Source organism: Chiloscyllium plagiosum, unplaced genomic scaffold (assembly GCF_037043375.1).
Source record: "Chiloscyllium plagiosum isolate Xiang-an unplaced genomic scaffold, Cpla_swu_hap1 HiC_scaffold_47, whole genome shotgun sequence".
Lineage (NCBI taxonomy): Eukaryota > Metazoa > Chordata > Chondrichthyes > Orectolobiformes > Hemiscylliidae > Chiloscyllium > Chiloscyllium plagiosum.
Genome location: NW_028270185.1, coordinates 23,028,693 through 23,047,836, shown reverse-complemented (window position 1 = coordinate 23,047,836; position 19,144 = coordinate 23,028,693). Strand labels below are relative to the sequence as shown.

General features: G+C 42.6%; 1 long non-coding RNA gene across 1 annotated transcript in view; it reads right to left on the bottom strand.

Annotated features, from left to right (window-relative positions):
• LOC148136011 (uncharacterized) overlaps positions 1-17,914 on the bottom strand; it is a 61,106-nt gene extending 43,192 nt beyond the window's left edge. Inside the window, exon 1 of the long non-coding RNA XR_015754750.1 lies at positions 17,787-17,914. This is a non-coding gene — a long non-coding RNA (uncharacterized LOC148136011). The remainder of the gene's footprint in view (positions 1-17,786) is intronic.
• Between the last annotated feature and the right edge of the window lie 1,230 nt (positions 17,915-19,144).

Below are 19,144 nucleotides of genomic sequence, written 5' to 3'. Positions count from 1 at the left end.
AGTTGAAGTATACTTAAGAAGAAAATCAGGAGGGCAAAAAGGGGACATGATAGCTTTGGCAAATATAATTAAAGAGAATCCAAAGGGTTTTTACAAATATGTTAAGGACAAAAGGGTAACTCGGGAGAGAATAGGGCCCCACAAAGATCAGCAAGGTGGCCTTTGTGTGGAGCCACAGAAAATGGGGGAGATACTAAATGAATACTTTGCAACAATATTTACTGTGGAAAAAGATATGGAAGATTGTGGGTGGCACGGTGGTTAGCACGGCTGCCTCACAGCGCCAGAGACCCGGGTTCAATTCCTGCCTCAGGCGAATCTCTGTGTGGAGTTGGCACATTCTACCCGTGTCTGCTCGGGTTTCCTCCGGATGCTCCAGTTTCCTCCCACAGTCAAAAAATGTGCAGGTTAGATGAATTGGCCATGCTAAATTCCCTGTAGTGTTAGATGCAGGGGTAAATGTAGGGGAATGGGTCTGGGTGGGTGCGCTTCAGCGGGTCGGTATGGACTTGTTGGGCCGAAGGGCCTGTTTCCACACTGTAAGTAATATATAATCTAATATATATAATATATATATAGACTGTAAGGAAACAGATGGTGACATCTTGCAAAATGTCCAGATTACAGAGGAGGAAGTGCTGGATGTCTTGAAACGGTTAAAGGTGGATAAGTCCCCAGGACCTGATCAGGTGTACCCGAGATCTCTGTGGGAAGCTAGAGAAGTGATTGCTGGGCCTCTTGCTGAGATCTTTATATCATCGATTGTAACAGGTGAGGTGCCGGAAGACTGGAGGTTGGCAAACGTGGAGCCACTGTTTAAGAAGGGCGGTAAAGGCAAGCCAGGGAACTAGAGACCAGTGAGCCTGACCTCGGTGGTGGGCAAGTTGTTGGAGGGAATTCTGAGGGACAGGATGTACAAGTGTTTGGAAAGGCAAGGACTGATTAGGGATAGTCGACATGGTTTTGTGCATAGGAAATCATGTCTCACAAACTTGATTGAGTTTTTTGAAGAAGTAACAAAGAAGATTGATAAGGGCAGAGCAATAGATGTGATCTGTATGGACTTCAGTAAGGCGTTCGACAAGGTTCCCCATAGGAGACTGATTAGCAATGTTAGATCTCATGGAATACAGGGAGAACTAGCCATTTGGATACAGAACTGACTCAAAGTAGAAGACAGAGGGTGGTGGTGGAGGGTTGTTTTTCAAAATGGAGGCTGGGTCCTCTACTTTTTATCATTTACATAAATTATTTGGATGCGGGCATAAGAGGTACAGTTAGTAAGTTTGCAGATGATACCAAAATTGGAGGTGTAGTGAACAGCGCAGAGGGTTACCTCATATTACAACAGATCTGGACCAGATGGGCCAATAGGCTGAGAAGTGGCAGATGGAGTTTAATTCAGATAAATGCGAGGTGCTGCACTTTGGGAAAGCAAATCTTAGTCGGACTTATACACTTAATGGTAAGGTCCTAGGGAGTGTTGCTGAACAAAGAGACCTTGGAGTGCAGGTTCATAGCTCCTTGAAAGTGGAGTCACAGGTAGATAGGATAATGAAGAAGGCTTTTGATATGCTTTCCTTTATTGGTCAGAGTACTGAGTACAGGAGTTGGGAGGTCATGTTGCAGCTGTACAGGACATTGGTTAGGCCACTGTTGGAATATTGCATGCAATTCTGGTCTCCTTCCTATTGGAAAGATGTTGTGAAACTTGAAATGGTTCAGAAAATATTTACAAGGATGTTACCAGGGTTGGATGATTTGAGCTATAGGGAAAGGCTGAACAGGCTGCGGCTGGTTTTCCTGGAGCATCGGAGGCTGAGTGGTGACCTTATAGATGTTTACAAAATTATGAGGGGCATGGATAGAATAATTAGACAAAGTCTTTTCCCTGGGGTCAGGGAGTCCAGAACTAGAGGGCATAGGTTTAAGGTGAGAGGGGAAAGATATAGAAGAGATCTAAGCGGCAACCTTTTCACGTAGAGCATGGTATGTGTATGGAATGAGCTGCCAGAGGATGTGGTGGAGGCACTTGGATGGATATATGATTAGGAAGGGTTTGGAGGGATATGGTCTGGGTGCTGGCAGGTGGGACTAGATTGGGTTGGGATATCTGGTCGACAAGGACAGGTGGGACCGAAGGATCTGTTTCCATGCTGTACATCTCTATGACTCTATGACCATAAAACAGAAGTTTTATAAGGCATGGCTGCCCTTTCTATATTATACTGAGGCAGACTTGTTGTCAATATTAATTAGGTCTGTGATATACCTGTGGGAATGAGTTATGGCACCCGTGGGGCCTGGGAGGCAGAAGCTGGAGGAAAAATGTGGGTGCAGTGTCTGGGGTGAGAGCTTTAGTGGAGGTGCAGTGAGTGAAAAATAATAAAGTGTTAAAATTTAACTTAAGCTAATTTGAATTCAGTTTAACTTAATTTTTATTGAATTGATTGTAGATATGTTTGTTCTGGTAGAATAGTAGGTAGTTTATCACTAATAGTATTGTGATATGATATTGTTGTACTACCTCAATTGTTTTGTATTTTGGTTTTTTTTATATATATAGTAGTTTTGTAAAAGATGTGAGAAAGCTTTTAATAAAAATATTTACTAAAAAAAACTGTAGACCCCCAATGCCAGGAATAGCCACCCCTTTCAGTCTTGCATCCTTCCTGATGGACTCAGCAAATGGCTCTGTACAGCACACAAGCAAGGCAGGAGAGAGTGGGTAGCCCTGCCTGACTCCAGATCTGTAATGTTCTATGTTCTATGTTCACTCATTGCTGCTCGGGCTGAGCTTGATTTGGCCCTACACCTCAGGCTTTTATTTGGTAACTCCATTGCCGCTATTCACCCCTAGGTTCCTCCATTCCACTCCTCTCCCACTGCAAAGCTTGATCAAGGCTATGCTCCTCAAGCTTCTACCTGGAATGTCCACTGCCACATTCATCACTTTGCTCTGCTTCTCTCTTGCTGCTACTCTGACAGTAACCTAAGGCCTTCTTTCTCACTGCCAACCACCTGGCCAGTCTTTGAGTCATACGCAAACTTACTTATCATTCCCCCACATTCTCATCTACATCACTGATATATACATAACATGAACAGTGAGGGTACACCACTGGACACCAGCCTACAGTCATACAAACAGCCTTTTTATCACCACCTTGAAAACATAAATTGAGATTAATTTTCTCCTTCAGAATGTGCTCCAAAAGTTTCACTACTACTAAGATGAGACTCATTGATCTATTCGTGTCCTGGTCTATCTCAAAAATCACTTTTGAAAAGTGAAAACATTGTCCTCCTATTTCTAGCACCTCACCACCATAGCAAAAAAAAAACAAAAATTTGGTCAAGGCCCTTGTGATTCCTCTCTTGGCTTCCCCAGCTGCCTGAAGTACAACTCAACTGGACCTAGGGATTTGTTCCCCTTTCAGAAACCTTCAGTATCTCCTCAACTCCCATACCAATCTGTTCAAGAACCTCATAGTCCATCTTCCAGAATTCAGTGCCTAAGTCTGCTTGCTCTTGAATAAAGCATTTGTTTAACACTCTACAAATCTCCTCTGGGTCCATGCACAGATCTCCACACTCGCCCCCAAGTAATCCAATGCTTTCCTTAGTTATTCTCTTCTCCTTTGAAGACTTGTAGAATATCTTGGGATTCTCTTTAATCTTGTCTGTTGATGCTTTTCATGTTCCTTTTTGGTTTCCTAATTGCTTTCAGCACTGTCCCCTACACTTTCTATTCTCCTGTAGGGTTTTGATTGATTTCAAACAGAATCAAAAACAGAAATTGCTGGAAAGGATCAGCAGGACTGTTAGCATCAGTGAAGATAAATTAATTAACTTTTCGGATCCAATGACTCTTCCTCAGAACTGGGAAGTTCCAGAACGCCACTAAATTGTTGTATTTCCACCAGTTACATTGGCATTTTTTTCATGCTTTCAGGTACATCGGGTTCTCTGGGCATTTTGCTCCCACCTTTCACCCTAAAAGCAACATGTTGGGCCTATACTTTCCCCTGCATCTTTTTTGCTTGTCTATCACTGTACATTCTCCCTCAAGTAGCTGTTCACAGTCTATTTTGACCAGATCCTGCCTTATTTTACTAAAATATTCCCCAATCCAATTCCACAAACCAAAATATTTCTTTTACAGTTTTTAAAAAAATCTTTTTTCATAACAAACTTAATATGTACGGTGCTGTGGTTGCTGTCACTAAAATGCTCCCGAACTGACACTTCAAACACCAATTCAGCTTTGCTCCAAGAATTAGGGCCAGCATTGCACTGTCCCTTGGAGAACCACCTTCATGTTGATTTGAAAGACTCTCCTGGATACATTGCAAGAAGTCTGCCCTCTCTACGTTCTTTATACTACGATTATCCCAAGTGATACTGGGGTAATCATGACATAATTGCCATGTTACTATTTAAATGCAAATCAGTGAATTGGCCAGAAACTACTCAATTGTCTGCTAACTAATTGGGGGTTTGGAAGAAAGGACACTCCTAATAGATTGAGTTTCTCGCTTATTATTCCTAATCTCTTCCCACAAAGCCTTGCAAGGCATTTTTTTACAAACCAACCAACTCCCACAGTTACCTGGATTACACCTCTACCCATTCTACTTCCTGCAAAAATGTTATCCCGAATTCCCAACTCCTTCACCTCCGCTGTATCTGCTCCCAGGAGGACCAGTTCCACCACAGAACACACTAGATGGCGTCCTTCTTTAAAGACCATAATTTCCCTTCCCACATGATTGAAGATGCCCTTCAATGCATCTCATCCACGTCCCACACCTCAGCCCTCAAACCCCACCCCTCCAACTGCAACAAGGACAGACCCCCCGGTCCTCACCTTCCACCCCACTAACCTCCGCATAAACTGCATCACCGATCAACATTTCAGCCACCTACAAACGGACCCCACCACCAAGGATATATTTCTCTCCCCACCCCTATCCACCTTCCGCAAAGACCAATCCCTCCATGACTATCTGGTCAGGTCCATACCCCCCAACAACCCACCCTCCTCACCTGGCACCTTCCCCTGTCATCGCAGGAATTGCAAAACATGTGCCCACACCTCCCCCCTCACCTCCATCCAAGGCCCCATAGGAGCCTTCCACATCCATCAAAGTTTCACCTGCACATCCACCAATGTCATTTATTGTATCTGTTGCTCCTGATACGGTCACCTCTTCATTGGGGAGACTGGATGCCTCCTCGCAGAGCGCTTTAGGGAGCATCTCCGGGACACCGGCACCAATCAACCCCACCACCCGGTGGCCAAGCACTTCAACTCCCCCTCCCACTCTGCCAAGGACATGCAGGTCCTGGGCCTCCTCCACCGCTACTCCCTCACCACCCGATGCCTGGAGGAAGAACGCCTCATCTTCTGACTTGAAACACTTCAATCCCAGGGCATCAATGTGGACTTCACCAGTTTCCTCATTTCCTCTGCCCCCATCTTACCCCAGTTCCAATCTTCCAGCTCACCACTGTCCTCATGATCTGTCCTACCTGCCAATCCTCCTTCCCACCTATCCACTCCACCCTCCTCTCCGACCTATCACCTTCATCCCCACCTCCATCCATCTACTGTACTCTTAGCTACCATCTCCCCAGCCCCCACCCCCTCCCACTTATCTCTCCACCCCGGAGGCTCCCTGCCTCATTCCTGATGAAGGGCTTTTGGCCGAAGCGTCAATTTTCCTGCTCCTCAGATGCTGCCTGACCTGATGTGCTTTTCCAGCACCTCTCTAATCTTCACCCTTGCAAGATAGCATCCCTCTTTATTGTAGTGACTAATACCTTAATTAGTAAATGACACCACCTTTCCTTTTACACACCTTCGAGTCACTTGTAAAGATCTTATACAATGGAATGTTGAGTTGCTTGACCTGTCCCTCCCTCAATCATGTCTCTGTAAGGGCAGCAACATCACAATTCCATGTGTCAATCCATACCCTTAACCCATCTGCCTTATCTATAATGTATTTTTGTGTTAAAATAGAGGCTCTCCAGTCTTACCTTACTCTCTTGAGATCAGGGATGAAGGGCTTATGCCCGAAATGTCAACTGTCCTGCTCCTCAGATACTACCTGACCTGCTGTGCTTTTTCCAGTGCCACATTTTTTGACTCTGACTCCCCAGCATCTGCAGTCCTCACTTTTTCCCTTGAGATGTGGCATGTTTGAAATGCCCTTTAAATATCAAATTGTATCACACTTACTGTTTCATCTTTACCTATCCTGCTTCTTACCTACTCAAAGAATGACAATACATTTGGCAGGTATGAATTCCCCTTCATGAAATCATGCTGACTCTGCTTGATTATATTTTGTATTTGAAATGCTCCGCCATTACATATTTAGGATAGATTTGAACACCTTCTCTAAGTAAGGTGGATAGGTCTATCGGGTCCGATGGTATCTACCCTGGGTAAATGAGAGAGGCAAGAGGGAAGATTGCTGGGGCCTTGATCAAGATCTTTGTATCCTCACTAGCCACTGGAGAGGTCCATGAGGACTGGTCAGTAGCTAATGTTGTTCCTCGGTGCAAGAAGGAAAATAGGGATAATCCAGGAAACTATGGACAGTGATTTTCACATCGGTTGGGAACCTGTTGGAGAGAACTCTTAGGGATAGAAGTTTCACATATTTGGGACAGTTGGTATAGCTTTGTGTGGGGCAGGTCATGCCTTATGAACTTGCTTCATGTTTTTGAGGATTGTATGAGGGCAATTGATGAGGGTAGAACATGTTGTTCTACATGGATTTTAGTAAGACTTTCACCAAGGTCCCTCAGGGAAGGCTCATCTAGAACAATAAGTTGTATGTGATCCATGGTAACTTGGCGATTTGGATTCAGAAATTGCTTTGCCATAGAAGCCAGTGGTGAAAGGCACTTTTCTGCCTGGAGGTCCGTGAATATTGGTGTCCTGCAGGGATCCATACTGGGACTTCTGCTGTTCATGATTTATATAAATGACTTGGATGAAAACGTAGATGAGTGGGTTAGGAAGTTTGCCAGTGACATAAAGATCTTGGGAGTTGTGGATAAGGTTGAAGGCTGTCAAAGGATACAGTGGGATATCGATCAGTTGCAGATATGGGGGAGGGGAATTGGCAGATGGAGTTTAATCCAGGTAAGTGTGAGGTGTTAAGGGAAAGTATACAGTTAATGGCAAGACCCTGAACAGCATTGATATATATAGGAATTTTGGGGTTCAAGTCCACAGCTCCATGATAGTGGCCACACAAGTGGATAAGGTGGTAAAGAAAGTGTATGGCATTCTTGTCCTTATTGGTCGGGACATTGAGTACAAAAGTCAGGAAGTGATGTTGCAGCTTTCTAAATGTTTATCGGACCTACTTAAGATAATACATTCAATTCTGGTTGTCACATTACAGGAGCATTTGGAGAGATGCAGATGAGGTATACCAGGATCCTGTCTGGAGTCGAGCTATAAGGAGAGGCTGGAAAAACTAGGGTTGTTTTCTCTGGAGCAGCGGAGGCTGGAGGGAGACCTGATCATAGTTTATAAAATTGTGAGAGATGTATATAAATTGTGAGAGACATACTGTGGGCAGCATGGTTGTTGAGTGGTTAACACTGTGCACCACAGAGCCAGGGGCCCGGCTTCAATTCCAGTCCTCCTACTGTCCAAATATGTGCACGTTAGGTGCATTGACCATTCTAAATTGCCTACAGTGTTCAGGGATGTGTAAGTTAGTGGCATTAGTCAGGGGAAATGTAGAGTAATAGGGTAGGAGTATAGGTCTGGGTGGGATACTGTTTGAAGGGTCGGTGTAGACTTGTTGGGCATAATGGCCTGTTTCCACACTGTAGGGACTCTGTGATTATAGGGTTGACAGTCAGAATCTTTCTCCCAAATTTGGAATATTAATACCAGGGGGCATTCTTTTAAGGTAAGGGGAGTAAGTTCCTAAGAAAGGAGATGTGAGGGGCAAGTCTCTTTTATGCAGAGGGTGGTAAGAGTATGGAATGTGCTGCCAGGGGTGTGTTGGAAGCAAATACAATAGGACCATTTAAGGGTCTTTTAAAGAAGCATATGAATATGCAAGGAATGAAGGGATCTGGACCAAGGGCAAACAGAAGAAATTAGTTTAATTTGGCGTTATGTTTGGCACAACATTGTTCCTATGCTATGCTCTTCCATATTTTATATTCTAACGGCACAGTTGCATTTTATCTAATGGTTATTTCTACCATTGGTTACCTCTACAATTTTGAAGAATGAGAGTGACCTCATTGAAGGGACTACAACTTTCAAGACCTTTAACAAGATCGATGCTGAGAGGAAATTCCAACTTATCTGGAGCATTGGAATTTTGAAAATAATTCATTCATGATGTGTGGGTGTCAGCAGTTATTGTCCATCCTTAATTACCCAGAATAATTAAGAGTCAACCACATTGTTGTGCATCTGAAGTTACATTTTGGCTAAAGACAGTAGCTTCCTTCCCCAACGGTTAGCAGTAAATCAAATGTTTTGCTTTCCCCTCCTGACAATTGGCATGGTCATTGTTAAACTTTTAAACCCAGATTTTTAACTTAAATTCCACCGTCTGCCATGTTAGGACTTGAACCCAGGTCCAGCGAACATTACCTGGGTTTCTGGATCAATGGTCTAGTGACAGTACCACTTAGACTGTGGGCTCATTTTATATTATGTTATGCTTCAGGAAAATATATAGCATGTGGTGCTATATAAGTGCAGGTTATTGTTGTGACTCAGATAGCTGCAAGAAGTTGCAACTTGAGGCATGTTATCATTGCCTTATGTCTGTCTTTCAGTTAGACTGACCAAAAACACTTTATAGATCCCCAGAATCTGAGTTACATTGTCACTATCACCATTGAGGTGTTAAAGGTAAAGTTGTGAGTCATATGCAGACATTTTGCTCAAATGTGATATCAACATCAATGCTCTATTCCCACAGCTGAAAGCTCTCCAGGTTTTCATACCCCATTAGGATGCGATAGCGAATTGAGACAGGGGAAACAACTAAGGCCCTGCATTGGCAATCTCTGAATTTGCACATCTCCTCAATGTGTAACAAAGTAGCAAGGACAGGTTTAGGAAAAATAATGTGGAAAGACGAACAGAGAAATAAACAAGAGACTGAAGCAAAAACAAAGGCACACGGGTGGAGAATTTTTAAGACAGTGACATATACAAACACAGGTAAATAAATAGGGAGAAAATAAAAATAGAGCAAAACAATGACGCAGAGAGATGTTCAGATAAGAAAACAGCGAGATGGAAATTCCAAGAAAGAGACTGAAAGAAAGAAGCATGCAAAGAAAGAACAATAAGGAGACAGGTGTGACAAACAGAATTATATCGTTCAATAAAGTGAACACGAGAGTCACCATGAATGAATGGCAAAAAAATGGAGAGGATGTGCCCTAGAGAGAAACAAAGAAAGGAACTCATTCTCACAAAAACAAAGGTTTTTTAATGGACGGATAGAGGCAGAGGAAACAGGAAACAGGAAGAGGAGAAGAAACATTGAGAGTGTAAGTGAGAGAAATTGACAGACAGGCACAAAAGTACAGAGAGGAACAGAGAGACAGAAACAACACTTAGGGAAAGTACAGACAGAGATAAGTTGAAAAGGAGGGAAAGACAGAGATAGAAAGAGATAGAGAGAGGGAGAGAGATAAAGTCAAAGACTAACAGGATTGTTGGAGTAAATTACATGAATTAATTTCATGTACATTCTACTTCAGAAGTTAAAAAGAGACCTTGTTCATTTCCTTAATCTTTCTCTGCTGTTCTGTCCTACAAACCTGGTTGACATTCCACTTTCAAATACTTATCCAAATCCCTTTATAGAAGCTGCTTTCGAATTTGCTTCCTCCACAATTTCAGACAGTGCTGTCAAGTAGTTGTGTACTTTAGAAAAAAATCCTTTCCCTCTGGTTCTTTGGTCTACTACAATAAATCTGCACTCGCCAGTTGTATCAAGTGCCAATTTGAAAGACATACTCTATGACTAATTCAATCATATCCTTTTCCAGTTTGCAGTAAAGTTGTTGAAAAAAATGAATTAACAACATTCTTCAATACATATCCTAGAAAAAGGAAGGAGAAAATGATTCAGCTGTGTTTGCACGATTGTTATGATGTTATTTTCTAATGGCTAGTTATTGTATGGCACGTTGAGAAACATTGCTGAGGAAGACTATCTCCCACAAGAAATAATCTGACATACACTCCTTGATCTTCACTGGGAATATCATCACTGTTTTTTACCACTGTCAAAACCTGGGAACATGTATTGACTAAACATTTAATTGGATTACTTATACTGTGACTGCAACAGCAGTTCAGAGACTGTAAACCCTGTGGTGACTAGCTCAATAACTTGTTTCGAAAGTCTAGCCTCCATCTACAAGGCAAATTCAGGGGTATAATGGACTGCTGTCAGCTTGCCAGAATGAGTGTACCTACAATACACTCAAGTGGCACAACAACATGCAAAATAAAGTAACAAGATTGATCAGCGCACTTATATATTCGGTCCCTTTGCCAGCAACACAAGATGTAAGTAATATGTACTGTATAAAATAGTAACTTGTTAAGGTTCTTTTTAAGACACATCTGAATCTTAAACTTCTACAGTCTCTAAAGAAACATCGCCTGGAATTTTCCCTTTGATTTACAAATTATCTTGTATCGCCATTCCCTCACTTGACTAAAATGCTTTATTTCCACCCTACCCCCACAATTGCACACTGAATGTACCTACACTCCCTAAACAGTTCAAGAAGAAATTCAGCACCAATCCCGAAAGGACCAACACAAACATAAATGAAGTGGCACTGACAGCTCAAGGATGATTGTTATAAAATCCTCCTGTTTCTAGAAAACCCGATAACACTGAAGGCCGGATTGTTACTGGTCATCTTTCCACCTAAGTTGCTGTTGATGCCTTTTAAACAGGCTACCTGAATGACAGCTGTGATCTTGCTAATAGTACAGTTACTATATCTTTCTAGTTCTTTTAGCCTGCCGTGGCTGCATCCAAAAGGTATACAGATTGATGATCAATTTGAGCTGCTTATGAAACACCTTGTTTGTCCATTGAGTCCTGAGGTGGAATTGGAACAAATATCCAAAATCAAGGCTGATGATGATATTGTTGCCATGTAAAGATCTACCTCCTTGAGGTAGTTAATTTTTTTAATGAGTTAAGCTGTATATTTTCTCATAAATGAGTTTTGCAACAACATTATTTTATTTCTTGAACATGAACTCTTTCGAAAATTGCATTTGGAACTTATGTTAAACATATAGAACATAGAACATAGAAGAATACAGCGCAGTACAGGCCCTTTGGCCCTTGATGTTGCACCGATCCATGCCCACCTAACCTACACTAGCCCACTATCCTCCATATGCCTATCCAATGCCCGCTTAAATGCCCATAAAGAGGGAGAGTCCACCACTGCTACTGGCAGGGCATTCCATGAACTCACGACTCGCTGAGTAAAGAACCTACCCCTAACATCTGTCCTACACCTACCACCCCTTAATTTAAAGCTATGCCCCCTCGTATTAGCTGACTCCATAGGTGGAAAAAGGTTCTCACGGTCAACCCTATCTAAACCCCTAATCATCTTGTACACCTCTATCAAGTCACCCCTAAACCTTCTTTTCTCCAATGAAAACAACCCCAAGTGCCTCAGCCTTTCCTCATACGATCTTTCTACCATACCAGGCAACATCCTGGTAAACCTCCTCTGCACCTGTTCCAGTGCCTCCACATCCTTCCTATTGTATGGCGACCAAAACTGCACACAATACTCCAGATGCGGCCGCACCAGAGTCTTATACAACTGCAACATGATCTCAGGACTCCGGAACTCAATTCCTCTACCAATAAAAGCCAGTACGCCATATGCCTTCCTCACCGCACTATTTACCTGGGTGGCAACTTTCAAAGATCTGTGTACATGGACACCAAGATCCCTCTGCTCATCCACACTACCAAGTATCCAACCATTAGCCCAGTACCCCATCTTTTTGTCACTCTTACCAAAGTGAATCACCTCACACTTAGCTACATTGAACTCCATATGCCACCTTTCTGCCCAGTTCTGCAGCTTATCTATATCCCGCTGTAACCTGCCACATCCTTCCTCACTGTCAACAACTCCTCCGACTTTCGTATCATCCGCAAACTTGCTCACCCAACCTTCTAGCCCCTCCTCCAGGTCATTTATAAAAATAACAAACAGCAATGGTCCCAAAACAGATCCTTGCAGAAACACCGCTAGTAACGGCACTCCAAGATGAACCTTTACCATTAACTACTACCCTCTGTCTTCTTCCAGCCAGCCGAATTCCTAATCCAAACCTCCAACTCACCCTCAATGCCATACCTCCGTATTTTTTGAAGTAGCCTACCATGGGGAACCTTATCAAATGCCTTACTAAAATCCATATACACCACATCTACCGCTTTCCCCTCGTCCACCTCCTTAGTCACCTTCTCAAAGAATTCAATAAGGTTTGTGAGGCACGACCTGCCCTTCACAAAACCATGCTGACTATCCTTGATCACATTATTCCTATCCAGATGTTCATAAATCCTATCCCTTACAATTCTCTCTAAGATTTTGCCCACAACAGAAGTGAGACTCACCGGCCTATAGTTACTAGGGTTATCCCTACTCCCCTTCTTGAACAAGGGAACCACATTGGCTATCCTCCAGTCTACTGGCACTACTCCAGTAGACAAAGAGGACATAAAAATCAAGGCCAATGGCTCTGCAATCTCCTCCCTTGCTTTCCAGAGAATCCTAGGATAAATGCCATCAAGCCCAGGGGACTTATCTATTTTCACCCTTTCCAGAATTTCCAACACCTCTTCCCTACATACCTCAAAGCCATTCATTCTACTTAATTGTGACTCAGTATTCACATCGGCAACAATGTCCTGTTCCTGAGTGAATACTGACGAAAAGTATTCATTCAGTGTCTCCCCAATCTCTTCAGCCTCCACAAGCAACTTCCCACTACTATCCTTGACTGGACCTATTCCTACCCTAGTCATTCTTTTATTCCTGACATACCTATAGAAAGCTTTAGGGTTTTCCCTAATCCTACCAACTAAGGACATTTCATGTCCCCTCCTTGCTGCTCTCAACTCTCTCTTCAGGTCCTTCCTGGCTACCTTATAACTTTCAATCGCCCCAATTGAACCTTCACGCCTCATCTTTACATAGGCCGCCCTCTTCCATTAACAAGGGATTCCAATTCCTTATTAAACCATGGATCCCTCACACGACTCTTTCCTCCCTGCCTGACAGGTACATACGTATCAAGGACACTCAATAGTTGCTCCTTGAACAAGCTCCACATATCAATTATGCCCTTGCCTTGAAGCCTACTTTTCCAAGCCATGCATCCTAAGTCATGCCTCACCCCATCATAATTTCCCTGCCCCCAGCTATAACTCTTGCCCTGCAGTGCACACTTATCCCTCTCCATCACTAGAGTAAAAATCACCGAATTGTGGTCACTGTCCCCAAAGTGCTCACCTACCTCTAATTCTAACACCTGGCCTGGTTCGTTACCCAGAACCAAATCCAGTATGGCCTCACCTCTTGTTGGCCTATCTACATATTGTGTCAGGAAACCCTCCTGCACACATTGGACAAACACGACCCATCTAATGAACTAGAGCTATATTTTTCCCAATCAATATCAGGAAAGTTAAAGCCCCCATAACAACCACCCTATTACTTTCACTCTTCTCCTGAATCATCCTCGCAATCCTTTCTTCTACGTTTCTAGGACTATTAGGAGGCCTGTAAAAAAACTCCTAACAGGGTGAGCTCACCTTTCCTATTCCTAACCTCAGCCCAAACTACCTCAGATGGCGAGTCTTCATCCATCTTCCTTTCCACCGCTGTAATACGATCTTTGACAAGCAATGCCACACCTCCCCCTCTTTTACCCCCATCTCTGACCCTACTAAAATATTTAAACCCTGGAACCTGCAACAGCCAATCCTGTCCCTGTTCTACCCATGTCTCCGTAATAGCCACAACATCGAAATCCCAGGTACCAACCCCCGCTGCAAGTTCACCTACCTTATTTCGTATACTTTTTGCATTGAAGTATACACACTTCAAGCCACTTTCCTGTTTACAGGCACCCTCCTTTGAGATTGATGCCATGTTCCTAACCTCCCTACACTCCAGGTCCTGCACCCTAAAGCTACAGTCTAGGTTCCCATGCCCCTGCAGAGTTAGTTTAAACCCCCCCCAAGAGCACTAGCAAACCTCCCGCCAAGGATACTGGTGCCCCTCAGGTTCAGGTGTAGACCATCCTGCTTATAGAGGTCCCACCTTCCCCAGAAAGAACCCCAGTCATCCAAATACCGGAATCCCTCTCTCCTGCACCATCCCTGTAGCCACGCATTTAGCTGTTCTCTCTCCCTATTCCTCGACTCTCTATCACATGGCACGGGTAACAAACCAGAGACAACAACTCTGTTTGTTCTAACTCTGAGCTTCCAACCTAGCTCCCTGAAAGCCGGCCTAACATCCTCAGCCCTCCTCCTACCTATGTCATTGGTGCCAATGTGGACCACGACTTCGGGCTGCTCCCCCTCCTCCTTAAGGACCCGGAAAACATGATCAGAGACATCACGTACCCTTGCACCTGGGAGGCAACATACCAAACGTGAGTCTCTCTCGCCCCCACAAAACTGCCTATCTGTGCCCCGAACTATCGAGTCCCCATATTACTATTGCTCTGCTCTTCTCCACCCTTCCCTTCTGAGCAACAGGGACAGGCTCCGTGCCAGAGGCCTGAGCCCCATTATTTACCCCTGGTAAGTCGTCCCCCCCCACAAGTATCCAAAACGGTATACTTGTTCTTGAGGGGAACGGCCGCAGGGGATCCCTGCTCTGGCTGCTTCCTCCCAGTCCCCCTCACTGTCACCCATCTGTCTGCAAAGTATAGTAAATATAGTAAATGATTTATTCAAATTATGCATTGTGATAAACCAAACCTTCCACCAGTTGTTCTTTTTTATAAACCTATGTAATTCAGCACCCCATTTGAGGGATATTTACAATGTGAATGCAAGAACTGGGGAAAATGCACAGCAAAGGCAGGAATAAGCTCACAAAATGGGAAACACATAGCAGACGTAGGACCTAAATCTTTAAGAAATCATAGGCAAAATTTACTTGATAAGAGTTTCAAAATGAGAAATCAGCAGCTGCTGGAAGTTCACAGTAGATACAGGAGCTGAAATATGCCAGAAAGCAGTGGAACCACAAAATATTGAAGGTAAATGTAAACCTACCAACTGAGCTAACTGACCCCCTTCCAATGCAAGGCGTACAGGCATAAACAAACAATTTAAGAACTTATGTAGAATTATTAATAAACCCACATACCTTTCACATTTCCATTAAAAATGTTAAATTAGTCACATAAATTGATAACAGGTCAAAAGATCAAAAGATTGGTCAAGCAGGTTAAAGGAATAATTTCAATGAGGAAATAACATCCAGGTGTGGGGAGCAGTGGAGAGGCAGTGGAAAGAGTTAATTGAGTAGCCCAAGAGACCACAGTTAAGTGAATTGAAGAATACGAGTATCTCAGGGGTTTGTGGATTTGGAGCAATTTGCAGATTCAGGGAGCATTTCAAATATTTTAAAACAAGTCCAAAGTTTTTCAAAACAAGATGCTGATATATGAAAAGGTCATGTATGTCAGTGAGTACCTATGGATAGGAGAATGTGACCCGATATGAGTTGAGACTTAGGTGACAGTCTTTGGTGTAAGATCAAGTTTATAGAGGGTAGAAAGTAAGTCAGCAACCAAGCAAAATGTAGGAAACACATTAGAGTTCAAGGACAAAGGGGCAACCAAAAATAGGTCAAAATATGCAAAGGATGAATCTTTCTGGAAGAAATAATATGACAGATACATTAGCATGCTATGTAAGTTCAGGATTTAGTAATGCAGGAGACAGCACAGATATTAATGACGGATATGGGTGGTTGACAGCACGTTAAAGTAATTGTAGATTGGTCACTCAAATGAGTATTTAAACACAGATCATTGAGGGGAATGATGGAAACATACAGCACCTTTTGTCTTAGTGGGAAGTCGAGAGGCGGGATACTAGATACACACATGTTTAGGTACTCATGGTTTGAGTAAGCCCTTTAATTTTCATTCACTATGCAATCATGTGGAAAATACTGAATTTATTGTCAATTCTATTGTTCTTGTAAAGACAATTATGATCTACTTTCCTGAGCCAGACAATGTGCGCTAGTTACAGATCTTCCTGACAGTTTTGTGGCTTTCTATATCATTCTTGAAAGCAACTACATAGTGAGTATGGACTCATAGACCAGATCATTTAAGACCAGCAAGTTACCATGCTTTAGGAGGTAAAACCAATGACTGCAGATGCTGGAAACCAGATTCTGGATTAGTGGTGCTGGAAGAGCACAGCAGTTCAGGCAGCATCCAAGGAGCAGCGAAGAAGGGCTTTTGCCCGAAACGTCGATTTCGCTGCTCCTTGGATGCTGCCTGAACTGCTGTGCTCTTCCAGCACCACTAATCCAGTACCATGCTTTAGGGACATTAGTGAAGCATTAATTACTTTTCTGTAGAATTTAGAAGGTCGAAGTATGATTTGATCGAAGACTTCAAGATAGTGACATGAAAAGACAAGGTAGATAAAGATAAATATTTCCACTGTTTGAGGATACCAGAACTAGGGATCATAGCCTGAGAATTAGGACCAGATCATTCAGGAGACATGTTAGAAAGCACATCTACACATGAAATGGAGTAGATGTTTGGCAATCTTGTCCACAAACAGCAACAAATTCAGGATCAGTTGTTAAAATAGATTTTGGGATTTATAATGTTTTGTTAAGAAAAGTCTCAAGGGATAATGACTAAAGCTGGATACAAGGAGTTAAGCTTCAGATCAGATATGAATGATGGAATCGCTGAGAGGGGCTAAATGATCTTCCCCTGTTCCAATGGATTTCTGTGATGATCTACGGCCCCATTCTAAAACTATTTTTTAAAATATCAATACTGGCATTCATTGCACAGATTAAATTATCTGTCATGACAGCTTCTGATCTCATATCCCAAGATTGGTTAGGCCACTTTTGCAATACTATGTGCAATCCTGGTCTCCATCCTATTAGAAAGATGTTGTAAAACTTGAAAGGGTTCAGAAAAGATTTACAAGGATGTTGCCAGAGTTGAAGGATTTGACCTACAGGGAGAGGTTGAATAAGCTGGGGCGACCTTACAGAGGTTTCTAAAATCATGAGTGACATGGATATAATAAATAGACAATGTCTCTACCCTGGGGTGGAGGAGTCCAGAACTAGAGGGCATAGGTTTAGGGTGAGAGGGGAAAAATATAAAAGAGACTGAAGCGACAACTTTTTCACTCAGAGGGTGGTACATGTATGGAATGAGCTACCCGAGGAAGTGGTGGAGGCTGGTACAATTGCAACATTTAAAAGGCATCTGGATGGGTATATGAATAGGAAGGGTTTAGAAAGATATGGGCCTGGTGCTGGCTGGTGGGACTAGATTGGGTTGGGATATCTGGTCGGCATGGACAAGTTGGACCGAAGTGTCTGCTTCGTGCTGTACATCTCTATGACTCTATTATTAGCTCACACATTTAGATTACTAGCCTAGTCAAATGATCACTCTGCTAACTTACCCTTTAAGGTAATGTTCTGCATCATTCTCTCTGGTGGAAAAACACAACGGCTGTGGGTTTGCTTCTGTAATCAGCATTTGATGTTACAACTCACTTATTGTTAAACTCACACACCAGGCTGACGTTCTGCACATTTTGCACCTGTTGACCTATTTAAAACATTGCAGCTGTTCTTTGATAACCACACATCCTGCTTGTTTGTGTTCTGTTTTTGCTTTCTGTGTAATTTGATAATGTTGCTGCATTTTATTAAACGTTTCCAGATGAGCATTAAAACTGAAGAGTACAGACAGATTTGCAGGTGTTCAAGCTAACTAATTGAAATGATGCGTAGATAGAAAACTGGGACTTGCTGAATTATTCCTATATACAGCCGGCATTGACTCAGGGGCAGAATGGTCTACTTCTGTGTTGTAACCATTCTGTCACATTAAGAGGCTGGACGTGTTTTCTCTTCTATAAGAGAGTATTTAGAATCATATGGTCAGGAGCTCAGACAATTATGTTCCTAATGCTTTCTTTTGTGGCATTACATTTCTTTGAGATGATAAGACTTCATATTGATCAGATGATTTGGAAGTTAAACAGAAAACAATTAATTTTTCAGGGCGGCTTATTGAATAAAACCAAACATCATTAAAATGAGATAGGGTCATCCCAGATGATGTTATGACCAACTTCTTCACACAAACAGCAGTGGAATTTGACTTGCCCAGTACATTCTTGAGGCTGCACAGTAATTTGAAAATATTTAAAATATTTTAATGACAATATTTGCCTATTTGAACTTAGTTGGAATCACACTACAATGCTCTCAAATGGCAGTAGATGCTCAAAGGACTGAATGGTCCTGTGATCACATGCTAGGGCAATTGGGTGACAGCTTGGAAACCCAGCAACTCAGTAAGGAAATTAACTTGATATGTACTTGCGCACAGTATGTATCACTTCATATGATTGCTCATTAATATCAATATCACAGTTAGTACAGCCATAATAATAGAAATTCTGGCAAGCATTTGCTCATGCTTAGGTGAGAAGCAAGCATTCATTTGTTATTTCCCAAATTCACAACTACAGTCATCAAATGATACAGTACAGAATGAAGTCCATCCTAAGAGAGATCTATTCAACTCGCAAATTGTTCCGTGCTCAGCAATTACATGTCAAATTAAATTTTCAAAATTATTTTTCAATTTCAAAAACCCTTTCACAAAAAGGTTCCTCCAGCTCCTTTGTCTGAAATCCGTGTCATCTTTTGACTGACCTCACTTCCAAGGAAGCAGCTTCTCTCTAGTCTCGCTATCAAGTCCACTCTTATGTTTAGTAGCTCTCTCACATTTCTCCATCTTAACTCC